The sequence below is a fragment of the Leptonychotes weddellii genome, chromosome 9 (genome assembly GCF_054177405.1).
Source record: "Leptonychotes weddellii isolate Sample4059 chromosome 9, ASM5417740v2, whole genome shotgun sequence".
Taxonomy (NCBI): domain Eukaryota; kingdom Metazoa; phylum Chordata; class Mammalia; order Carnivora; family Phocidae; genus Leptonychotes; species Leptonychotes weddellii.
This window is the reverse complement of record NC_138377.1, coordinates 108,755,824-108,781,885: the sequence shown is the minus strand read 5'-3', so window position 1 is coordinate 108,781,885 and position 26,062 is coordinate 108,755,824. Positions and strand designations below refer to the sequence as shown.

General features: G+C 51.0%; 1 protein-coding gene across 4 annotated transcripts in view; it reads right to left on the bottom strand.

Annotated features, from left to right (window-relative positions):
• APBA2 (amyloid beta precursor protein binding family A member 2) overlaps positions 1-26,062 on the bottom strand; it is a 223,033-nt gene that overhangs the window by 144,292 nt on the left and 52,679 nt on the right. Inside the window, exon 1 of one of the 4 annotated variants that reach the window (XM_081831514.1) lies at positions 20,360-20,378. The exons of the other annotated variants lie outside the window; for them this stretch is intronic. The gene's annotated coding sequence lies outside the window, so the exon portion shown is untranslated. Of the gene's footprint in view, positions 1-20,359; positions 20,379-26,062 lie in introns of those variants that run through there. 4 annotated transcript variants of the gene reach the window in all.

Sequence of the window (26,062 nt, the reverse complement as noted above, 5' to 3'; positions counted from 1 at the left end):
GAGTCCATCGTCTCTCATGGTTCGTCTACCCCTCCGATTTCCCCCCCTGCATTCTTCCCCTCCTGCTACCTTCTTCTTTTTTTTTTTTCTTAACATATATTGCATTATTTGTTTCAGGGTACAGATCTGTGATTCAACAGTCTTGCACAATTCACAGCGCTTACCAGAGCGCATACCCTCCCCAGTGTCTATCACCCAGCCACCCCATCCCTCCCACCCCACCCCCCACTCCAGCAACCCTCAATTTGTTAGAAAAACATTTCTTAATATATGAACCTGATAACCAATTAGGAAATTCATACTGGTACTTATTCATCGAAGATTTTCAGTCCTATCTTCTTCTCTACCCCTACATGCTGTCGACTTCTCTACCCCTACATGCTGTCGACTTCCTCAATACACCTAATGCCCATCTAACATCCCACCCATTCAACCCTGGATGCCACAGAGATCTGCACAGCTCTCAAAAAATACTGATGTCTGTATGAAAAGTCTTTGTATTGTCCAGGAAGTAAAGTACTGATTAAAAGAAGGCTCTGTAATCACTACAGTCTAGAAGTAAGGCTGCATGTCATAATCTCTAGGACAACCACTAAAAGAACATTCAAGGAATGCATACCTAAGAAGCTGGTGGGAGAGGATGTAAAAATAAAACTACTCCATTAAAAAAAAAAAAAAAAGGCGAGGAAGCTATCAAGAATGACTGGGATTGTATCAAAAGGTCTCAAGGGCCAAGTTGAAGATGCTCCGTTGGTTAAAGATAGAACAATTTGAATTTCAATAAGGATTAATGAGTGCAATGGTTTGAAACCTACAAATATGTTCAAGTCCATGAGTTCATAATGATAGTTTTAAAACACTAATTTATCACCTTTGGAAGATTATGGGAAACACATTCATCATCTTTGAAACTGGTAAATGAAGTGAAAGAATCATGTGTTCACCCTGCCTTTTCTCTATGAATTGTCTCCTTGGGTAAGTGCAGAGGTGAGAGAGAGGTGTCTACAAAATCATTCCGGCTAATATGTGAAAAAGAAATGATATAATCAGAATATTATTTTATTCAAAAAATATTTTTTAAATACTAACATCTGGAAAAAAAAAAAAAAAACTAATGTCTAAGATCTATCCCAGACCAATTAGATCCAAATCCCCCAGGAATGGGGCCCAGGCGACTGTGCTTTCCAGGTGGCTGGAATGTGGCTGGAATGTGCAACCAGAGTTGAGATATCTGAGTATCCCTTCAATTCCCTGATGTTCTCACCTGCAACAAGCTTCTCCTCCATTCCACCCCAATCACTGGCTTGTCATCTCCCGCGGGATGGTGCTCCTCCATCTGGAATCCCCTCCAGCCATCCTTCCTCACTTAAAGACACTCAGTACTTCACATCCAGCTCAGAGCCTACTTCCTCCGAGAAGACTCCCTTGATTTTCCACAGAGCTGAACTGTTATTTTTTTACAGCTTCATGGACGTATAATTTGTATACTACACAATTCACCTATTATAAGCGGTAATGATTTTAGTGGATGTATTCAGTTGCACAACTATCACAATGAAGTTTTAGAATGTTCCCACCACCCCCATGTCTGACTGCAGCCAATCCCACCTACATCCCCAGGCCTAGGCAACCACCAATCTTCTTTCCCTATAATTAGGCCTCTTCTAGAAGCATCGTATAAATGGAACTGTGCAATACGTAGACTTTTGTGTCTGGCATCTTTCACTCAGCATAATGTTTTTGAGTGAACTTGGGTATTTTTAAATGTAACAAGGGGATTTGGTATTTAAAGGAATGCTGGATGAATCCATCTGTAAGCAGTGAATCACTTCTCAATGTGACTCCTCATCCTCTCATTTATTGTATAAGAATGGTGTTTGCATCTTGGCTTCTCTTAGGGCCAGCTTCCTCCCAGAAGTGGCCTATGACAGGTTTGGCTTGACGGGGCAAAGCTGCTTGGACCATACTTCCTCCATTTGCATTCAATTTACACCATAAACCCATCTAATATCTGAAGCCTTGGTCCCTAAATGTTGACCCCACGAATGCACAACTGTTGAAAGGCTCCGAGAATTCATCTGCATCCTCAGCGCTGCTGGAAGACTGGCTGTACTCTGTTCTGGCAGTGGTTTCTGAGGTATACAGATGTTGTGTAGTTATGAAAATTCTAAGTGCTCTTAGTTACAGCTTTTCCTCGTGAATTTTTCCAGTTCCTATAGGCGGTAAGCTTCACAAGAGTAGACGCTATCTCCGACTCTGGGCTGTATGCCCCACGCTCCGGACACAGCAGAGGCAACCCAGGAAGATAATTTATTGAAAATGCTGAAGCTGGAGAATGTTGCATGGGGACTGTAGTAGTCTGCTAAGGCTGCCATTGCAAGTCTGGGTGGCTTAGACAACAGAAATTTATTTTCTCACAAATCCGGAGGCTGGAAGTTTCAGATCAAGGTGTCAGCAAGGCTTGTCTCTTCTGAGGCCTCTCTCCTCAGCTTGTGGATGGCCACCTTCTCCCTGTGTCTTGTTACCATCTTCCTTCTGTGAGTGTCTGTGTCTTTATCTCCTCTTCTTATAAGGACACCTGTCAGATTGGATTGGGGCCCATTCTAATAACCTCATAGTGACATACATACCTCTTTAAAGACCCTGTCTCCCAATACAGTCACATTCTGAGGTAGTGCGGGATAGGACTTCAACATATGAATTTGGGAGGGGGGAGAGGGGACACAATTCATCACATAACAGGAACTGATGATATAATTCTCTCTGCTTTTGTGGCTATTTGAAAAGTTCTATAATGGAAAGTTAAACTTAAAAAGATTCATTCAATGAATTGTTACTGAATGACCAAAATGGTACTAAAAACATGACTGTGGCCAAGTAGGAGAGGACTGGGAAATGTTTTGGTATTAAAAAGGCATTCCCACTTTAAAAACAGGTGGGAATAATTACTAAAAAGAATGACCCTCCTGCTTTGGAAGTATAATGAGGTCCACAGAGTTTGGGGTTGTCTCCTAAAATCGAAATTGGCTCTGGATTTGCTAAGCACCAGAAAACACAGAAGTCATTAACACAGGTGGAGCTGCTCCCAAGTGAGCTCCCAGCAGCTCCCAGCCCCACCTGGGAGCCAGAGCTGTGTGCTGCTGACAAAATGAAACCATTAATGTCCGGTAAAGAACTCTTCAGCAAGAGACTTACCTACAGGAAACTGTGGCCCATTAGCGGTCTCAAAACCTCTGCTACATCTGAGGGGTTCATTACCTCGGGGTACTAAGAAGCATATGGAGTTACCCCAAAGGCTACATTTTCATCTTAACCTACTTTTGCATGTAAAACACTTTGCAGGTTCCTCCTCAATTAGTCAGGACAGGCTAGGCTGTGCTGCTGTAACAAAGAGCTCCTAAATCACAGTGCTGAAGCTTAGTAATGGCTTCTATCTGGCTCAATCAACCTCTACTGTGGGTCTGGTTTCCGCTCCAGGGCAGAGACCACGTTATGGCAAGGCTTTCTCAACATAAGCTTCTAGGACTGATGTGACTGAGGAAGAGAGAGCATGGAAAGTCTCTTAAAGCAACTACCTGCCCATCACTTCTGCTCCAATTTCCTTGGCCGAAGCAAGTCACATGGTCATCTCTGACTCTGAGGAAGTGGAGAAGCACAATCCTCCCATGCACCCAGGAGGAGGAGCAGTGAAAATACCAGACGGTATGGGGCACTAAAGCCCACCACTCCCACAAAGGCACCCACAGCCACAGACATGGCCTTCAAATGCTCTGCCGCCTGCCTCAGCCCCTCTGCCTTCATCCCAGTAATAGTGAGAACACAGTCCTGCAGCAAACGTAGTGGGTTTGGTACAGACCACCTGTCAAAATAAACAATCCTCCCAGGGCGCCTGGATGGCACAGTCCGTTAGGTGTCTGACTCTCGGTTTCAGCTCAGGTTGTGGTCTCAGGGTGGCGAGATCGAGCCCCATGTCAGGCTCCATGCTCAATGTGGAGTCTGCTTGAGATTCTCTCTCTCCCTCTCCCTGTGCCCCTCCCCATCCACTCGCATGCTCTCTCTCTCTCAAATAAATAAATTTTTAAAAATAATAAAATACATAAACAATGCTCCCTCCTGGCTTGGGGACAGCATCCTGGACACACCATGTTCCCACAGAAGCCACCAAAGCAGCTTGTAGGAAGCTTGATGTGTGGGTGCAAAGGGGGGCAGTATCACCTGCACTCCACACCTCCCCACCACAGAACTGCTCAAAGTCCCCACAGTGCTCCCACATGTAAGAGGACGCTCCACATCACTGATCATCAGGAAAATGCAATCAAAGCCACACTGAGATATCACTTCACTCCTACTAGAATGGCTACCATCAAAAACCAAGAAACAAAAAAACAGAAAACAGTAAGTGTTGGCAAGGATGTGGAGAAGTTGGAACCCTTGTGCATTTTGGAAATGTAAAATGGTAAAACCGATGGCAAACCATATAGAAATTCCTCAAGAAATTAAAAGGAACTCCTCTTCTGAGTATTTACCCAAAAGAATTAAAAGCAGGACCCTGAAGAGATATTTGTACACTCCTGTTCACTGTAGCATTATTCACAATAGCCAAAAGGGCAAAGCAACCCAAGTGTCCACTGACAGTTGAATTGATAAACAAAATGTGGTGTATTCATAAAATGGCATATTATGCAGCCTTAAAAAGGAAGGAAATTCTGACACATGCTATAACATGGATGAGCCTGGAGGACGTCATACCAAATTAAATCACAGAAAGATAATTGTGTGATTCCACTTAAATGAAGTACCTAAAATAGTGAAATTCATAGGGACAAAGCGCACAGTAGTGGCTGCCAGGGGCTGGGGAAGGCAGGGAATGGGGAATTCTTTCGTAATGGGCACAGAGTTCCAGTTTTGCAAAGGAAAAGAGTTCTGGAGCTGGATGGTGGGGATGATAACACAACAATGTGAATGTGATTAATGCTGCTGAACTCACTATATACTTGAAAGTGGCTGAAATGGTACATTTTATGTTTCATATATTGGACCATATGATATGGCCTGAAGGTTTGTGTCCCCCAAACTTCATATGTTTGAAAAATCTAATCCCCAATACGATGGTATTAGGAAGTGGGGAACTTCTGAGAGGTGATTAGGTCATGAGGGTGGAGCTCTCATGAATGGGATTTGGGTCCTTAGAAAAGAGCCCCCAGAAAGCTCCCTCACCCTTCCACCATGTGACAACACAGCAAGAAGGCACCGTCTATGAACCAGGAAGCCCTCACTAAACACCAAGTCGGCTGGCACCATGATCCTGATTCCTAACCTCCACAAGCATAAGAAATAAATGTTTGTTTTTCATAAGTCACTCAATCTATGATATTTTGTTAGAGCAGCTCAAGGGGACTAAGTTGTACTACAATTTATAGAAATTTGAAACAGTGGCTCCCATGACCCACTGGATCGAGTCCAAGTATCTTGAATTAAGACACGTAGACTCTGAGTCAACAGAGCTGGGGTGGAGCCCAAGACTGTATTTCTCAAAGCTCCTGGCTGGGTCTAATAGCCAAAAACAGCCAAAAGTCAACATCAACACCTACACCCAAGGACACCTAGTGGAATGGTACTGTGACCCCTACCCAACATCACAGCCGCACCCAGGGACACCATGTGGGAGCTGTCCAGAGTTCTGCAAGGGCTGGCATGCCTCCCCAGGCGCCTGAGCAGTGTTTTTGGTGAATACCCTTTCTAATTCAAATCACTCATATGTTCCTGTAGATGAAACCAACTTTATTGTTTAACTTCATTGTTATCTATAGTTAAATCAATGACTATAAAACCAGCTTCTTAGACTCTCTTAACTACCCAGAAGAAATCCCACAATAGATGCCATTTCCCTGAATAGAGCAGGTGGGCAGCTACAATAAAATTTCTTTAATAGAGCTGATGTTCCTCCTGGAGTAATTTAAATAAGCCACAATGGCACAATCATTAAAATTAATTATAAGAGCCTAAAAAAGCCACAGGGTGGGAATCTGAGGCTGGGGTTCTAGTCTTGGCTCTTTGGCAAATTAAAGGATGTGAACTTTGCTAGACCCGTAGCTCTTTAGGGCTGAGATATGTCGTCTGTAAGATGATGAGCATGGTGGAAATAGCCTCGGCTTACAGACTGCTGGGGATTTTCAAAACAAAGTAGAATACTAGACAGAATACATCACCTCTAATGAGTGTAAAAAATTGTTTCTGAAACTTCTCTTTGAGATCTATAATGTACAGATGTCCTAGATGGTGAAATAAAGTGTATTTTAATGAATTTGATTTAAAATAAAAATGTCTGGGGGCGCCTGGATGGCTCAGTCAGTTAAGTGTCTGCTTTGGCTCAGGTCATGATCCCAGGGTCCTGGGATCAAGCCCCATGTCGGGCTCCCCGCTGAGTGGGGAGTCCGCTTCTCCCTCTCCCTCTGCCCCTCCCCCTGCTCGTGTGCTCCCTCTCTCTCATTCGCTCTCTCTCAAATAAATAAAATTCTTAAAAGTAAAATAAAATTAAAATATCTGAAAAAGACCTACAATTCTAGTGCTATTCAGTGCAACAAATACAGAGAAGTATTGCTGGGAAGGCCCAGGGACTGAGTCACCCCGTGGATGACAAGCATGGAGAGTGGAGTGGTTGTGCCTCTGGCCTGGTCCTCTCTGGAGGAAACCAAGCCCACCAGTCAGTGTCCACACGGATGCCACCCTGGTGGCCAGGGTGAGGGACCCTCCCTGGATGGACACTCACAGAGGCCAAGCAGCCAAGAAAGGTTGGTTCTGGGGTTTTGAGGACGCTGGGGCAGACGGGGCACGAAGTTGCCTGACTTTGCTGCAGGTAGGGTCAGGACTAGGGTGAGGCAAGGGAGGGGCCCAGATCGTAAGGCTGAAGCAGGCCCTTGCTCTTGAGTGTAGACTGTCACTGAAGCAGCCTGCTGGCAACTACCTCTTACATCGTGTGTCAGGCCTGGGGACCCGGGGCGAAATGAGGCCAGCCAAGCCCCTGAGCTTCCAGACTCCTGCTCTGGAGGGGGTGCAGACAATAACCAAGAAGTTACAGAGCTAACATGGAAGGTGCTCACGCCTGGTGAGGGGGCGACCAGCACTAAACAGGGTGGTCTGCAGAGGCCTCACAGAGAAGAAAATGTTTGACCTAGCATGTGAAGAAGGTGATTAAGTTAATCAGCTAGGTTTTTGCAGGGAAAAGTTTTAGTAAATAAGTCAAGAGGAAACAGCTGAGGGGGGCCATCAGCTTTCACTCTGAGTGAGACAGGGCATTTGGAGGGTTCTGGATTGAGGAGTGTCATGACCTGATTTAAGTTTTAAAGCCATCACCCTGATTTCAGTTTCAAAGCTGCAGTGTAGAGACGGACCTGGCCAGAAAGCTGTGTGGTCAGGGCAGAAAGAAAAAACTAGAGGCTAGTGCCACAATCCAGCCGGGAGATGACTGGGGCAGTGCAGGTGGTGCCTGGGGATGGAATTCTGGAACAGCTTAAGATGTAGTACTTGCAAGGAACATGGGAGTCAAGGTCGACTCAGAGTCTGTGGTCCAAGCATCTGGAAGGATGGAGGTGCCATTTGCTGAGATGGGAAAGTGTTGGGAGGGATGATGGGGGACAGATGGCGCCTGTTCTGCTGGGATGTCCGTTAGACCTCCAGGGAGAAGCGCTGCGTGGGCCTGGGTATACGAGTCTGGCACTCAGGAGAAAAGTTGGAGCTAAGATACAAATTTGGAATTCTTCAGCATATGGATGGATTTAATGTGACAAGACTGGATGAGACCAAGAAGGGTATGAGTATGGATCAAGCAGGAAAGAGATCTATGGGTGGGTCCCAGGGATACCCCAACCCTCAGAGGTCAGTAAGGAGACCGAGTGAAGTGAGAAGAATCCCAGGCACGGGGCACCCTGAAAGGCAAGGAGAGAAGCATTTCCTGGGGAAGAGAGAGGACAGGTGCTGTGACAGGACAAGTAAGAGAAGGACGGAGAAGTAATCGCTGGACGTGGCGACTTGGGAGGTGCTTAGTGACCTGGATGGGCACAGTTTTGGTAGGGTTGGTAAAAGTATTGGCAGAAGGGGCAAACGTCTGACCCAACTGGGTTTAACAGAGAATGGGAGAGGAGGAACTGCAGAAACCCAGCAGAGACAACTCTTTCCAGAAGTTCTACAGCAAAACAAAGCAGAAAAATAGGACAGTAGCGGGAGGAGGAAGTGGGAGCGAGAGAATTTTTTTCTCTTTTCTCAGATGGGAGAGAGAAGCGGCATGTGTGAATGTGCAGAGAAGGATCCAAGAGAGAGCAGGGAACGGTGCTGGGGGGCAGAGAGAAGTTCCAGGGGCGGCATCTGGCGTGAACATAAAGAGGGGGTGGCTTTGAGCCGGATACATTATTTCCAGTCTCAGGAGGAACGCGAAGGAGACGGGCACAGATGCTGGCAGGGAAGTATGTGATGAGGGGGTGGGGGTCTGAACCAACCATACGAGTCCTCATTTCATCAAAAATTCTGGAGCCTGCAAAACCCAGAGGGAGGTTGGGATTCCAGGTAAAGGGAGATGTTCGGTCGTCCAGTCACCAAGTGACCATAGAGACCAGTTTCGTCTTCCCTTCCCTGATGAGCTTCAACAGTTCCGTAGCACAAAGAGCACAGACTTTTGGTCTCTGAAGATAAAAATTTTAGCCCATTTTTATTAGCTGCTTGAAGTTGGCAAAAAAAAAATCGTATCATTGCCGTAAGTTCTATTTCTCTGTCAGAACCATGGAGACACTTACTCTTGTGTTTCTCAGGACTGCTGAGAAGAAAAATATGTATAAAAGTTCTCAGTTAATGAAAATTCAAGTTGCAGGAACACAGTAAAATAACATCTTTATGGAGTTTGACAACATACATAACAATAAGATATATCATTTAGGCATACATACAGAGTAAAAATATAAAAATGTGCCCCAAAATACTAAACAGCAGCTTTGCTTTTGTAGGTTTCCCGGGGGGGTGATTGGGGAGGGGCATTCACAGCAGCTTAAACTGCACATATCTTATTTCTTACACTGGGTGGAAAGTGCCCAGATGTTCCTCTTACTATTCTCTGTATCTTTTGTAGACCTTTTGTTCCTGCTCTATTCAGCCACGTGTCTAGGCGTTTCCTTTCCACTCTGGGATATGTAAGGATGGCTCTCATAGGTGATCGGGACGCCGGGTCCAGGGCTTGGCAATGCATTCAAAAAGCAAGGGGAGACACGTAGCTGTACACAGGTTAGTATACACACTCTATTTCCTACCTCTGTGCAATAAGAGGAGCTCGAAGCAATGGCACCTCAGTAGAAACAAGCCCTCTCAACACTCAGACCTTGGTTTCTAATAACATTCTCCCATAAAAGGAACTAACAAAAGGAACCAGGGACCCTTGGAGAAACAGCTGATTCTAGGGTCAGGGCACAGAAAATGCAAGATGAGCCTGGAGCATCGTGTTGAGGCAGGAAGGAAGAACTCATAAAATGAAAGGATAGGGACATGTCAGGGAGACAGGAGCCAACCTGAAAAAGCCACCACTGGTCAAAGCTGGAATAATCCGAGCAGCAGAATAGTGTAGGACTGTAATGTAAATACCCGTGAGTCCATATTGATATAAAGAAATGTTTAAATAAATCAATCGGGGAGAACAGACAACTCTCCGACACAAAAATTCCAAATAACTTACGTAGACATTCTCCTAACTCCCCGATTCCTAAATGTGGACTGTGCATGGTGGCTTCCTTCCCAAGAGGAATTCGGAAAGGGGGTGGGGTGACCTTACAGCAGAGAAACTCAGCAAAGACCACCTCAGCCTGGTGAGCAAGGTCAACCAAGGTCAATGGTGATAAATCATGTTGATAGATGCACCTCTGAGATGATTTGTTGGGAACCTGACCTCTGTGGTCTTCCTTCCAAAAACCCGTTATGCAGTCTAAGCATGAGAAAAACATCAGATAAACCCAAATTGTGACATTCTACAGAACACCAGACCGGTACTTCTCAAAACTGTCCAAAAACGGCCACAGACCGGAGGAGGCTAAGGAAACACAATCACTAAATATAATGTGGTATCCTGCATGGGATCCTGGAATACAAAGAGGAGTTCAGCAGGGCACCTGGGTGGCTCAGTCGGTTAAGCATCTGCCTTCGGCTCAGGTCATGATCCCAGGGTCGTGGGATCAAGCCCCACGTTGGGCTCCCTGCTCAGCGGAGAGTCTGCTTCTCCCTCTCCCTCTGGCCCTCCCCTTGCTCCTTCTCTCTCTCTCGCTCACTTTCTCTCAAGTATATAAATTAAAAAATCTTTAAAAAAAAAAAAAAGAGGACATTAGGTAAAAACTAAGGAAATCAGAATAAACTGTGGAGTGTAGTTAGTAGTGATGGACCAGTGTGGGTTCCTTAGATGTGCCAAATGTATCGCATTGATGCAAGATGCGAACAAGAAGGGAAGCTGTGGGGCGCTGGCTGGCTCAGTCGGTAGAACTACAACTCTTGATCTCAGGGTTGTGAGTTCAAGCCCCAGGTGGGCATGGAGCCTACTTAAAAACAAACAAGTAAATAAATAAATCTGTAATAGTAATAAGAAGAAGGGAAGTGGGGCAAGGGGTACTTGGGTACACTCTATACTATCTGTGCAACTTTTCTATAAAACGAAAACTGTTCCAAAAGTCAAAGCTTATTAAACAATAACAAAAAGCAGCGGGAAAGGTGTGCCTCCTCACCGAGGGCAGACACCTCTCCTGCGCCACCCAGCCGGACTGCTGGGTCACACACACACCTTTCCACAAACCGGGCAAAGCCCCCCCAAGACTGCTGTGGAAACTCAGGGGGCTTCTATTCCGGAAGCTGCCCCAGCTCTGACTGGCTGCCTCCACCGAATGCTTGTCTTCGAGAAGCTCTACTCCTTGCAAGCGTTCCTTTCTCTTTCCTCTGTGCCGGGCGCACACTCGTGCACACACAGGCACGCACCCCCCATGCCCACACTACTTTGTGGGTGTGGCAGCTCCACCGAGGGGTCCCGGACCCGGCAGTCTGTACGCGGCCTCACCACCCTGCACGCTGCTCAGTCTCCACTCCCCCTCCTCCCTTCCCCCTCTGTTCTCCTCACTGAACAAGAAACCCAACACACAAGACGGACGAAAGCCAAATCAAGTGCCATTTCGCAGGCAGAGCCTTTGGGCCCCAGCGTTTAAAAGTGGACTTGCTGGCTACCCCCAGGTGACAACTGCTCTCCGCAGCCTGGGACCTTATCTGCCCCGGCCCATGCCAACCTCACGGCCACCCAGCCGCACCCTCCGCAGTATTTACTAAGCACCTGCTGCGTGCCTGGTTCTGCACAACACAGAGGGGACTCGAGACTCTCCCCGTAACTTGGGTCATTCCCCCGTCATCCCATCCTCTGCCGGTTTGAAGTGAACATCCTCAGATGTGCCGTGAGCCCCCGAGAACCCAGATCACAGGCTACAGCTTGTATGAGCCGTTACGACATCCTACCTCTAATAAGAGAACAGGTGCAGTAGGACCACGACACAGGGACACAGGACAGAAATGAGAAAAGGGAAATGGTGATTCACTCTCACTGGGCACAGGCATCGGCGGAAGCGGCTGCTGGTAAACAGATTCAAGCAGGGTTGCGGGCAGTCAGGAGCCTGGAAGGACAAAACCGGGGACCCCCCTGCTCTCTGACAGACGGTTTTCCCTCATCTGCCCAATTCTGAAGGTACACCGGGCAGGAAGCTCGAAAGTAACACCAAAACTTGTCGAAAAGAAAAAGAGAGCGAGAGAGGACTTGTTTTCAATCTCAGGGTCCAAGAATGTTAATGCTTTTTTCAAAACTACTCAGAATCAGGCGCCTGGGTGGCTCAGATGGTTAAGCGTCTGCCTTCGGCTCAGGTCATGATCCCAGGGTCCTGGGATCGAGCCCCGCATTGGGCTCCCTGCTCCTTGGGAGCCTGCTTCTCCCTCTACCTCTCTCTCTCTGTCTCTCATGAATAAATAAATAAAATCTTTAAAAAAAAAATTAAAAAAAATAAAAACTACTCAGAATCCCCACGGGTCAAAGGGAACAGGGATGCTGGGGAGATGGGAGGAAGGAGAAGTAGCCACGATGGCAAAGAAATGAGACGTCCACACTGGAAGGGCTGTCGGCCTCGGCCCAAGTGCCAGTGTCCCCTCTTTCGAGTGGCATCCCCCCAAAAATTCTGAACTCTGCAAGCCTTAGGCTCCTCTGTACAAACTACTCCTGCATGGGGGGCTGTTCTGAAAATCAAATGAATCCACACATGCAAACGCCCCTTCTCCCAACGGCGCAAGACCCAGATTTCCATACCCCCACATGGAGAACGGGGCCCTCCAGCACCCCACTTTGGCCGTGCATCTCATCATGCTAATTATCCTTGAAACTTGTGGGTGTTCCTTGAAAAGCTACGTTATTTATAAATAAGTTGCCTGAAAGGAAATCTTGAAGCAGAAGCATTAATCAGCATCGAACGTTTCCACTTCAAACATTAGCAATTTAGAGGAAAAACCCATAAACAGACTAGAGTATAATCCCAGTTACTGAATAATAAATCCATCATTAGCTCTGAGCAATATTCACCACCGAGCTTTCTTAATCTCTGGAGGTGCGTGTTTGAGGCTAAAGCAGCTCTGGTTTTAAGGCTCGTTTGATGATGACACGGGGCCAGGAGGTCTGGTCCCACAGCAGCCATGCAGCCAAGCCTTTCCATCCTCGATGGCAGGGGCCAGGCTACCAGGCCCTTCACTCCCCAGCCACGGTCGTGGAGCTGGTCAGAAGAAACGAAGAAGCCTGCAGAGCCCAGGCTGAGGGCAGCCACCGCATCCCCGAGGCTGAGAGGCAGCTCAAGGGACCCGGTGCTGGTGGCAGGTCAGGACAGGAGAGTGAGGACCACGTCCTGATAGCCCTGGCTCCGGAATAAGCAGGGAGAAGGCGATGTCCCTCAAGAACAGCTCGATTCTCCTTGCCCACCTGCACGCACACCTGGCCATGCCCATGAGGATGGACAGTCAGATGTGGCCGGCATGCAGCCGATACACAAGCCTCAAACACCCAGAGGTAAGCAGAGCTCAGGTGCTGGCTCTGAGGGACCTCCCGCGGGTCCCCGCTCATCATCCCCCCAGGGAGCTGCCTTTCGTTTCACCAGCTGTTTCCCACGAATGGCCCAGCGTGGGTCATTCCAGAAGAGAAGCAGGCAGAACATTCACCTCCCAAAAGGTACGAGTATACCCAGGCAGGGCAAAGAAGATTTGGTGCCCCAAATAAGCTCTGGTCACTTATAAAAAGCAGGACAATGTTGCCAGGACTTAAGCAAAATGAGAGCCCACTGGACAGGACAACTGGCCAACCCTGATGCCCCTTTAAAGCTCGGCCAGTGGGTCTCTCTCAGTTTCCTACGTCTGCTGTAACAAAGTATCGCAAAATTGGTGACTTAAAACAACACAAATCTACGGTCTCACAAGGGTCTCACAAGGTTGAAGCCCAGGTGTCGACTGGGCTGGTTCCTGCTGGAAGCTCTACGGGAGAATCTGTTCCCTTGCCTTTTCCAGCTTCTAGAAGCTGTCTACGTTCCTTGGCTTATAGCCCCTTCTTCCATCTCCAAAGCCCATCACCCCAATCCCTGCTTCCACCATCCCATCATCCCATCACCTCTCCTCTGACTCTCCCAGCCTCTCTTATAAGGACCCCATGATTGTGTCAGGCCCCCCTGGATAACCCAGGATATCTCTCCGTCTCCATTCCTGTGACTTAGTCCCATCTGCGAAGTCCCTCTTGCCATGTAAAGTAACAGACGGACAGGCTCCCCGAGCTAGGGTGTAGACGTCTCTGGGGGACCAGCATACTCCCTTCCAATTGGAATCCTATCTGCAACAAAACCAAGATCCTCAGTGGCTTTTTTTAAACACGCAAAGCTCATGAGGCAGAAACACGGGCAGGGAGAGTGTGAACTGCGTCTCTTCATTTGCATCACAGTGATAAGCTCATTATCCACCTGCTTCAACAAATCGCACCAAGTGTGGCCACAACAGCCCAACAGCCTTGTTAGGTGAAAACCTCTCACACCTCTCACACCGTAGACCTAGAATCCTTCTCTTTATCACGACTCTATTTAAGATGGCCTGTAAATAAAGGGCCACCCTCTTGAGCACACTCTCTGCCTCCATCAATCTTCTTGGGAAAGCAACACAACAGAAATCAATGAGTACAGATCATTACTTTAAGATTTCTAGCCACCGGCGTCCATAAACACACTGAAAACTTCACTTGCCCCTTTATTTTGCCAAGTAAAATTTTCATATCGCACCCCCAAATCCTCAATGCTGGCAAGGCCTCCCGGGAATAAGGGAAGTAGACACCGCATGCAGGAGAAAGACCAGCGATGAGGACATGGGGAAGCATCCCAGGCAGAAGGCACAGCTCCGGCAAGGGCCTGCAGGGAAATTCGAGGACCGGAGGAAACGTTCTGCAGGGGCTGAAGTCTAGAAGGAGGAGGGTGACAAAGGGTTTGCACTTGATCCTGAAAGCAGTGGTCAGCTGTGCTTCTTGAAAAAATCGCTTGGCTCCAGGGTGAAGAGTAGGTCTGAGCGGGAAGCATGGAAGGGCTGGGATAGGAGGCTGGTATGGATGTCCCGTTGAAGCAGTGGAGATTGTGGGGAGGGGGAGCCCTGGTTGCAGATGGAGGGAGCCGAGGGAGCATGCATTGGGGCCGGCAGGGTACCATGAGGGGCCACCCCAGACCCCCCAAGCAGCCGTCTGAGGTTGGCAGAAGGGGGCTGTCTGGGACCCATAAAGAGCCCGTGAGTGTTTGGGTCTAGAATGGGAAGTGAGGGGTGCGGGGAGCTCAAGGTGTCACCACCACCCATGGTGGGGGTGAAGGAGGCAGGGCAGGAACCGAGCGCCCCGCAGAGGAGCCCCCGGCTCAGACTCAGGTCGGAGACGGTCTCACAGGAGAGCCAAGTGACAAGCTAACCTCTGTCCAGATGGATGCTCTTGGGATGTTTGCAGCTCTGAGCTCTCACCTCCCAAGGTGGCACTGAAAGCCCCACGCTGAGCCTCTGCTTCCTCACCCATCAAACGAGACCACCTGTGCCAAGAAGGTCTCATCGTGAGGGTTTGCAAGACCAGTACTCTCTGGAAGTCCGAAGGTGCTGTGCACAAACAGGGGCTGCTCATCAAATAGTCTGTGCGGCCCCCACATTTCCAGCCCCCCGAGGTCACTGGACCAGACCGCGGCAAGTAAGCTCCAGAAGGCTCGTCCACCGCTCCCACCACCGTGGCACTAGGACCCCCTCCACCTAGGAGCTGGAGGGGCCGCGGGGCCCGGAACCTGAGGCACAGGGGCAGAAGACAGGTCTTCAGTGTAAGGCCCCGAGAGGTCACCTACCCGACCAGCAAGAAATCGGCAAGGCCTCAAACATGCCTGAGGCCTTGGTTAGAGGACCCTCTCGTTCTGAACTGAAATTTCCCCAAACTCAAGGAACTGCATGAGGGAAAAGGAAATCTATAAATTCTTGATTCCATATTAGCTCGGCTCTGTAATTTTGGGTGAGTCACAGCATTTACAAATTAGACGGTTGAAAACAGCGCCGAGATGCTCCGACGGAAGCCCCAGATGGCAGCGAGGTCACTCGGGGGCTGCCCCACGACGGCTCCACGGATGCTGAAGGCTGGGCCGAGGGGGACCCGAGCCTGGCGTTCCCGCTCTCCTCGCAAGGAAAGTCCGGCGGGAAGGGAGAGCGGCCGCCCACCTGGACCTGTCCTTCTGGTCTGCACATGCGGGTCTGTTCAACGGAAGATCACTCCGGTCTTGGGGGTGAGGTCACCTCACGGGTCACTTATTGGAGCAGGGGCCACACGTGTCACGGGGTCTGACCGGGTGCAGGAGGGAGAGAGACAAAGCCGGTGGGGAAATCCTCGACTGACTTCAGGGCTGGGGTGGCCGGCAAGAAACTGCACCGGGCACCACCACACGCAATACCACTTACACGTGCTCTCCCCCGTGAATCCTCACAGGGAAGGCCAAAAGGCGTTACCACCAAAGCATCGGACGAACGACTCCTGAGCTCCCCGGGATGCCAGCTGCCTGGGCCCCGCTCCGGAACTCACCTCACTGCAGCGCTGTGTGATCGGTCCCTGCTCCACGTCTATTCTACAGATGAAGAAACTGAGGCACGGCACAGCCACGTAACTCGCCGCCCGCGGGGTGGTGGTGCAGCCAGCAGGGGGCGCACCGTCAGGATTCGAACCTGGCCGTGTGGCTTCAGAGCCCCCGCTCCTAACCACTGCACCACAGTGCCGCCCACAGGGTGTACTTGTAAAACCGACTGCGAAGCAAAACGGCTATCCGTCAAAATCCTCAGTGTCTCAGTGACTGGCTCCTTGAGATGCCACAGCAGTGTCTCCTCCGAGGGGCTGAGCACAGTGGGGACACTAATGCAGACCCCGCCCTGGGAGGCACAGGACTCCCACATCAGCACTTTCGGTGCAAAGAGTATCCAGGTAGCTCTGCCTTCCTTGGACTGACGCCTGGAAGCTTCCACCCGCCCACCTCTCCTTCATTTCTGATGGCTCCCCCTGCCCACCCAGGCTCCCACAGGCACATCCCCCAATAAAATCCACACATACTTAATCCTGCCTTGGCATCTCCTTCTCAGAGGACACCTAACACAGCTCCTTAGAAGAAAGAAAATGGAAAAAAACCACAGAAAACAACATCTAAAGCACCTTTTATAAAGCACAGAACCAAAGACAAGAAATACATGTATGGGTAAGTTCCCAATAAAAGATCTGAGAAAGTACGAGAAACAACAGCAGTCGGCTGTGTGTGCTGTAGGAAGGGGCAAAAGGGGTATTTCAAACTGCCCCCTGGGGGAAGCGGGGACAGACAGTGAGCAGCCCCCGGAGGCCCCTTCTCCCGCCGGCCTCCGACCTCTGGGCCATGCCCTCCCAGAGCAGCCACTCTCCATCTGACCCTGACAACTGTGACCACGGCCACACTCCAAACACATTCAGTGATGTGTGAATTCAGCCACGGCAAAATCGCCAGGAGGGGTTGCTCTCTCGTAGAGGAGGGGGCACCAAAACATGACCTTCCCCACACACCCTTAGACACCCCCAAGCCCACGCAGATGGGGAAGGAGACAGGAAATGCCCTGCATCCCAGGCCAACCCCATGTCCCCTCACTGCGGCAACGCCTCTGCTACCCCTGCTGGAAGGACATTGTCCGCCCTAGGACAAGGCAGGCCTGGGTCTTTTGCAAGAATAGGGGTACACGCTCGTGGAGTCGTAGAGCCAGGAAGATCTGGACAGTGCTCTGCTGTTTGTCAACTGCTTTCTCTTTCTGCATCAACAGATTTCCATTGTGCTCATTTCACAGACTGGAAGGAGGGGAAACTGAGGCTCAAAGAGGCATGGTGCTCCCAGGGGGCGCCACAGTCACCAAAAGGATGAGTCAGGGCCCATCTCTGCCTCTGGCCCCTTTGTCCTCTCTCTGCTCTCTCAGGGCTCCTGTCTTCCCCCCGCACATCTGCTCTCACCCATCTTCACTAGATCTCCCAACTTGCACCCTGTCCAGGCCCCTCTGCTTCCCTTTTGCTTTCTTCAGGGACCATCTGTCCGTCCCTGGGTGGCACAGCCCTGTGGGAGAGCCCAGGAGTCCCACCCAAGGGCCCTGTGAACTCCGGCCATTTCCAACCCACTCTCTGAGCCCCCTCTCTCCTCTGTGGGGGGAGCTGAGCCATGCAGAGGAACATGGAGAAATCAGGCACCCAGCTGGTGCCTAATGCATGGGCATTATCATCTTTCAGCTGGAGCTGTCAGCGACTCCTGGGGGATAAGCGGGCCTCCTGCACGGAGCTGGCCACTCACCATACCCACACATGCTCTGGGCCAGGGCACTCCACTCGCAGCTCTGCAAGGATGCTTTTCCTGCCAATGGTTTGCATCCTGGGGTGGGCAGGGGGCCCACAACTCCCAGGAGGGTTGGTTTGGAAGGTCACAGGGCAGCAGACAGAAGACTGAGAGCCCAACAGCTTCTACTCAAAACGCCCTCCGCAAAAATTAAAATGTGTAAGAGGGCTGGCAGAAAGAGAGCCAGAGAGCAAAGCTGGAGGAGCAAATGCAAAATGATCAAACATCGCATACACCAGGAGGCTCCCAACACCTCTGACAGACCCACCCCTGCAGCTATTGGAGACGCCAGGATCACTGCAAAACCAAATTCTCTATCTATTTTCAACCAGACTGAAACACATCTCCAGAGGAAAAAATTTCCAGCAGGCCAAAAACCTTCATTCCTCTACAAGGAATCAAATCAGCAGGCAACAAGACAAAATGAAGACCTCAAAAACTCATCGAAATGCACACTGTCTGTTTCACGTTCAGGTTTGGGAACAGCAGTTCCGCCTAGTCCCATACCCCGGTTAAGGGCGATGGGCCCTGCAGCAATGACAAATGGTTAACGAACGTGAACTCACACAGCCCAACGCTAGGCGAAACAGAAATCAACAACCCTCTTCTCTTGGGTACGTAGGGGTCCCTCACCAGGAACAAGCGCGCTCGGTGAGACCAGCTGAGTCTCGCTGTGCAGGCTGCCCCTAGGGCAGAGTCTCCATCTATCCTGAGCCAGACAGACTCCAGAGCTGAGGAAAAGGCCCCGCTGACTCCTCCACGTCTACTCCAATCCTCCAGCCGGAGCTCCACCCGACTAGGATCTACATGGCAACCTTGAACTTCAGCCCCCACTGGCCACTGCCCCCACTGCCCCCCTCTGGCACTAACCCCCTGGATGGCCTCTGCCTGTGCCCAGAGGGGCTGATGCTCTGGCCCTCAGCTCTGCTGGCCCTAGAATCCCCCAGGGATCATTTAAAAGCCACTTACTTGGACCCTGCGCTGCAGGTTCCAACTCCCCATTCCCACAGGACTGCACAGAACCAATCAGAGCAGTACCCAGGCAGCAGGGCAGGCCAAAGCTGAGCCCATGAGGCCCATGATTCCTCTCTGTCATATTCATCTTTGACTCCCAGTGCCTAGCGCATGGTGGGCACCAGCCAATACAAGAGGAGGCAGAGAAAGGCAAGGCAGAAAGAAGGCAAGCAAACAGGCTGCCTGGCTTTGGAGCAGAACATTCCATAAGGCAGAGGCTTCTGGAAGGGGCTGGGACTGAGGGGACTGCCTGCCTCCCCAACAACCATTTCCACTCTCTTCCATGGCAACAAAACTTGGATTTTAAGCTGAACTGCAAGCCTCCCATTTAGCTAGTTGGGGCCATGTAACTAGTGTCTGGCCAAAAAGATAAAGAAACGCAACAGGGACTCCCAGGAAAGATCCTTAAAAGGCAGTTTACTCAGCTTGGGGGCAGGCCCCTTTTGCTCACCTTTCCTCCTTCTGCTGCTTGGAATGCAAACCTGATGGCTGGAGCTCCTGCAACCACCTTGGACCATAAGATGCTTTGCAGGGAAAGCCATGTGTGAAGACAGTAGAGCCAAAAGAGGTAAGAGTCCATCATGGCCAGCCACCCTCCCCCCCATGAAGCTACCCACCTACGCGCTTCTTTTAAGCGAGAGAAACATTAACTTCTTTCTTGTTAAAGATACTATTACGTTGCCTTTTATGCTTTACGCAGCCAAACTTAGTCCTAACTGATGTTACAGGATAAAGCTACTATTTCATAGAGCAGGTCAGTGCACTTTGCTTTAACATTGTTTTTCCTTTTTCTGGCCTCTCTGACAGTTAACCTCTAAGCCGACAGCCCTGGGCAGCCAAGCTACCAGGTACACCACGGGTAGTCCTTCTACAACGATTATCATCCATGGCTCTGGGGATGCCTCTGAGGATAGAGCATTGAGGTTGACAAGTGACAGCCCTGAGCCACCAGCAGCCCCAGCAATAAAGAAGCCCACGGCCAAGGCAGAGCCCACACAGGCGCCAGAGAAACCACGCCCACCTGGGCCCCGGGGACTTCACCGGTCACTGGTCAGCCTTCACTCTGCCTCTTTGTTATCTCAGAAAGACTAGCATTTTAGCTGCCAGCCCTCGTGAACAAGGTCTACACAGCAGGCAGGCACCTGTTTTGCACGATCAGAGCCAATTACTGATCCCTGGTCCTCCCCTGTGGAAAGGTGAGCACAGCCCCTAGGGGCATCTGCCACCGCCACATCCATTCCCATATTCAGAATCACAAAGGGCAAGCTCCGTCCAGTCTCCCCCCACCCCTGCTCAAAAGCCTGCAATGGTCCCACTGCCCTAGGGCACGGTCCGAGCTCCTTAACTCTGTTTCTGGGGCTGCAGGGGTCTGACCAGCTGCCTGTTCCACTCACCTCTGCCCGAGTCTCTCTGATCCAGAATTGTCTCTCCTCGAATTTACAGACCAGTCATCAACAGCCCTGCACTCTCCGCCTTGTTCCGGCACGTGGGCAGCTCTCTCTGCCTGGAAGCCACCCCCATCTCTCCTCCTCCTGGACCAGTGTTCTCCTGTCAGCCTCAGCAAATAATCACATCTTCCTGGAAACTTCCGCTGTGCCCTTGGCTCCAGCCCACCACGGGCCGCCCCTGGTTGGGCCCCAGCATCATATACCCCAGACTGTGGGCTCCGTGGGGGGCAGGAACTGTGTCTGTCCCTATTCCCCCTTCCACACAGAGCCGAACTGGCACACGGCACAGAGGACAGGGTGTACTGGAGAACGCGGCTCCAGGGGCTGACCCTGCAGCCTGTCAGACCCCACCACCGGCCCTGACTGCAGACCAGTAAGCTGTGGGCTCACAGACTTGGCTTCCAACGGTAAGATCGGTAAGCGCACCTGCCGGTCTCACCTCACAGGCCCGCTCTCTGCCACCGAGGGGGCTTCCTGCTCTTACAGCGGCCAGCCGGAGGCAGGGAGGCAGGGTCTCCCCACGCCCAGCCCCGCAAGAAGGGCAGCCTCCTGCCCAAATGTGGTCACGGCTCATCCCCACGCCCGGCGAGGCTCATGGGGCTCCACACACTGGACGACACCTCCGTGCCGTGGCCCAGCCCAGCCCAGCCTGGGGCCGAGAAGTTCCTGAGGGGCCGCAGAAACCCGTCCAGTTTATGTTTACGGGATCTCGGGGGTATGGTTTATTCATGCGCGGAGTAAAATCCTCTGTGCCAGCAAGTGCCACAAACAAGTCTTTGCCAGTGTCATTGTGAGTCAAGCCCAAAGCCCTCACAGGAGAGGCCTCCGGGGCACGGAGACGCAGGAAGTACCCAGCAGGTCCTGCCTGCAGAGTGTGCTGAGGGGCTCACTTCTCCCTGATGGGCCCCTGCCCGGATGCTCTGTAGGATGGCAGGAGGATAGGGGGCATTCAGGGACCGCCCCAGGACCGACAGCTGGAAGGCAATAAGGACAGAGGGGAGAGGCCCACGGGGCAGCCGCAAAGGCCCCTTGGGACACTCCCCCTTGGTCAGCAGCCCCCCAGCGCTCTGGTCACGGGAGCAGCTCCCTCTCATGCCTACCCCGTGGCCAGCAAGCACAGGGCCTCAGAGTTTTAAGGATCTGCCCCACCCTTTTATCCCTCCTGCTCTCCCCGCCTTGGTTGCTCCCCTCCCTTCCCACAGACGCCTCCCCAGAAGCAGAGACGCTGACTGACTGGGTCTCTCCTTCCTGGAACCTGACAGCACCGAATTGGAGGAGGAGGGCTGGATTTGGCTGATGCTGTGTTTAAAGGGGCTTCACCAGCAGCCTTGCCCAGAGCCAGACCGAGGATGGGGTAGGGAGTCACCTCTCCGCCTGCTGCGGAAGCTGTCCGGGGCATCCTCTCCATTGGGGCTGAGGCTCACCCACCGGGACCTTTCTTTCCTCGAACATCTGTGCATTTTAATATAACTTCCCAAAATATTACTCTGCAATTATTTCCAGAGACTTAAATGGGATCCCCAAATACATACAATTAAGACTAAAATTGTAATTTTAAATTAACTGTTATTTGAATAAACATAAAGCTTTCCCATCTCCAAGCCAAATGCAGACAACAACATCCCAATTAACCCTTCGACGCCGCCCAACTCCTGGAAACAACCCCTCTGGAACCCTCATAGAGTCAAGCCGCTCCTAAAACAGGTGGACCCCCTGCATAAGCTCTAGAAACATTCTTTCAGCTCTGCAAAATGAGAGTGTTTCTCCAGCCGCCTACTAAAGGAGCAGCACCATCCTGTTGAAAGTGTGGCAATGGCTTGAACCCAAGGCTGCAGCACCAGGTGTCAGTGGGCAGGGGACAAGGACACACGATCACCCCTCGTCCATCCTGCTTTCCTGGGTGGAGGCAGGAGACTCCCTCTGACTCACAGTGCCCTTTAATTCTCTGTCCTCATTGTCACCTCCCATTTGCCGCCCCCCCTTCGAAAGTCCAGGAGTTCCAGAGTGACCAACTTGGGGCTGTCTGTCCTGGGAGGCCACCAGCCTTGGGAGCACCGGCAGAGGTGGCAAGCATGGCCACATCCACCATTGACAGATGCCCCCTCATATCACATCCCCAAGCCAGTTTTCCCAATGTTCTGGCCCACAGGAGACCGGGAGAAAGGTGGGGTAGTGGGGCGGGGGGAGCTTTTATTGGAGGGTTGTGCCTTGTCAGGAGGGGCAGGCGGCTCTGTCTACCTCTGGAGCAGGGGTCCTGGGATGACGGCCCTGCGTCCCCAGCATCTGGGGGGCTGGCACAAAGGTCTTATGAAAATCTACAGGCAGGAGGCCATGGCCAGAATTGTCCCCCGCCAAGGGAGGAAGAGGAGGTGCCCTGGGAAGAGCAGCCAACTGCTCATGGGTGGGGGGCACGGCCAGCCCAGGAGGACTGCCCAAGGAGTCGGGGCGGGGGTGGGGGGCACGAATGCAAGGGACAATTGCAGCAGTCACAGGCACCAGCCCAATGAGGCTTTGTGGGTGTGAGTTACAAGTTTCCAGCAGGAGCATCTCGGAGAAACCCACACAAGTGCCCCTCAAGAGGACAGTCCAGAGCTCAACATCTGCTGGGCCCCGAACATGCCAAACAGCCCCTTTAAGGTCAGACTGCCCAGATACTCCATCTCCCGGGGCCCAACCCTGCCTAGCAGGGACAGAGGCAAGAGAAGAGAGCAGAGGACACACACACACAGCCCTCCTTCCGCTGCTAGCTTCCGAGGACAGTCAGGCTCCAGCCCCGTGGACAAAGCTCCAGAGATTCACTGATTCCTCGTTTGATGATTGAAATGAGATTCCTGGGACTGAAAGTGACCAGAGGAACATCTTATTGCCTTAGAAAAAACAGAAAGCTCTAGGACTTCCCTGAATGTTGAACAGCGCAGGTTCGGAGGGACAGTGGCGGTAAAAATAAAGCTATGTCTCACTCGTTTCTTACACAATGCAGGTGATTCAATGCAGTGGGTACAGTGGCGTCAGGTTCTGATGTCTCAGGTGGACACCAGCATTACCACACTCTGGGTAGGAGACTTGACATACCCTTCTCCAATAAAATTCCCCTGGTATCCTCCAGCTGCAAAACTCCACATGGGCTGTACGCATCTGCACTTTGAAGTGTTCGGCCCAAACCCCTATAAAACCGCAGAAAATGTTGCCCCCGTCCCTACGTGGGGCGGGATGCCCAGGTCTGCCACGGGCACAGATGTGGCCCACCCAGCGCCACAGCATTGTGGTTGGCCCTACCAGCTTGCCACCAGCCTGGGCCAACCTCACAAGCTTCTGAGGGCAGAAAACAGTCCCCAGACTTGGCTTTCTTGTGGAAACTTCCCCGACAGCAGCAGGGGCCACAATGTTTCACTGCCAGTCCATCTCCACCCTGTATCCCAGGGCACTGAGGTCCCAGAGAGGTGGAGGGACACAGCCTTTGGGCCTCTGCATTGTTAAAAAAGAAAACCACAGGCCTAATATGACATCACTCAGGCCAAGTCACCAAACAGGGGCTTAATATCTAACCCAACTGCAGTTTCTACCTCCCCCAGAAATGGGAGTCTTACCCAGTCCGTGAAGAATGTTCTGATCAGCATCAGTGAGGTCACCTGTCACAGGGCCCTCTCCATCCCCCAAAAGAAAATAAGATCATACTGCATGAACCCCTACTCTTCCTCTTAAGGGAAGGTGACCAGGCCGGAGATAATCCTTTCTTTTCTTTTGCTAATAACTTCCTTGCCCTGCCCCCCTTCCTATAAAAACCTTGAATTTTGTACAACTCCTCAGAGCTCCCCTCTACTTGCTAGATGGGACGCATGCTGCCTGATTCAAGAATCATTTCATGAAGACAATTAGATTTCCTAATGCACTCAGCTGGATTTTTGTTCTTTGACAGCACCAACTTCCCTACGTCCACCCTTCTCCTAACTTCCTTTCATACAGAAGTCAGTGGCCAATATGATCCTTTCAGTAAACTAACTTTACTTGGAATGCCTCAACTGGGGGCAGGAACAACCGTATCGTTAGTGAGTGGGTGGCAGATCCACACTTCCTCTACAAGAACTGTGGTCTTTAGGAATCCGTATTTTCCCCTGCCCCGATGGAATCAGGAAAACAATATTTCTTACATTCGTCATGAAGAGCAGAACAGATGGTGATGGTTTAAAAATCTGCTCGTGAGAACTGACGCTGGCGGCCGGATCCTCAGCGAGACATGGAGCACGGGGGTAATTTTGTTTCTCTTGATGTGCAGAGGGCCCACGATTGCAATCCCCAAAACAAAGTATTGGGAATGTAGGGGAAAGGGTGGGGTGCAAGATTCACCCACCGCAAGAGGGCAAAACAGCCGGCCATTTAGAAGTGACCAGAGAAAAGCCACCAGCTTCTGTGTGGGCAGGGCCAATCTTGTGGCCCAGGGAGCCCGCTCCCAGCGCCACCATGAGAGCTATTGGAAAGAGCCGCTCTTCCAGGTGTGGGGATGAGGGGGAACAGACTGACAAAGTTCCAGTCTTCTGGGCTTTATGTTCTCATGAGGAAGACAGGCAAAACAATGAGTGAACTATCAAATAAAGTATGTAATTCCAGGTGGTGACAAGAGTCATGAGGAAAATGGAAGCCGGGGAAGGGCTGGGTTTCCACTCCAACATGTGCAGAGCTTGGAAGTTGTCACCCACATCCTTACAAACAGAAAGACCTGGACAAACGGAACACCAGTGACTTTTCCTGGACCCATCAGTGAATGGAGTTTGCAGACTGCCCCCTGAAATCTGAAGGACCAAGAAACACCTCTTGGCTCTGGCACAGGGAGGAGGGAGTAAACATGGAGAAACACACCCAGAACCTTCTCCATAACAAAGTCTGCTGTCCAAGGGGAGAGACTTAGCCAAAACCTTGTCTCAGAGCCACCTGGGAAGGGCGGCCCACCCACGGCAGCCCCTCTGGCCTCCCTGTCTCACCTGAGGGGGTCGGAAGAGCGAAGTGAGAGGAAACCCCGGGGAAGGTCCCAGCCCAGGAGCCCAGGCCCACCTAAAGATGGAAATTTCATCCCAGGATTACAGAATGCTTCCCCTCCCCCACACCTCTCTACCACACCACAAGGCTCCAGTAGGACACCAGTGGGTGACAGCTCAAAGAGCTGCGGATTCTCTGCCCAGCAGTGCCAAGGGAAGGCCAAAGCCGAGGGTGGGGAGGCAAAACCAAGGAGGATTCTGACGCCTCCAGCACCCACAGCTACAGGAGACATGACGTACAGCCCAACCCCTGATGAGATTTACATAAACCCTCACACGAAAGGCTTATGACCTCAGTTCATGTTTTCCAACAGAATATGCCTGGCTTTCAACAAATGGCATATTGAATGTGAATTGTGCAGGACTGTTGAATCTCAGATCTGTACCTCTGAGACAAATAATGCAAGATATGTTAAGAAAAAAAAAAAAAGAAGAAGAAGGTAGCGGGAGGGGAGGAATGAAGCGGGGGAAATCGGAGGGGTGGACGAACCATGAGAGAAGATGGACTCTGAAAAACAAACTGAGGGTTCTAGAGGGGAGGGGGGTGGGAGGATGGGTTGGTCTGGTGGTGGGTGTTGAGGAGGGCACGTTCTGCATGGAGCACTGGGTGTTGTGCACG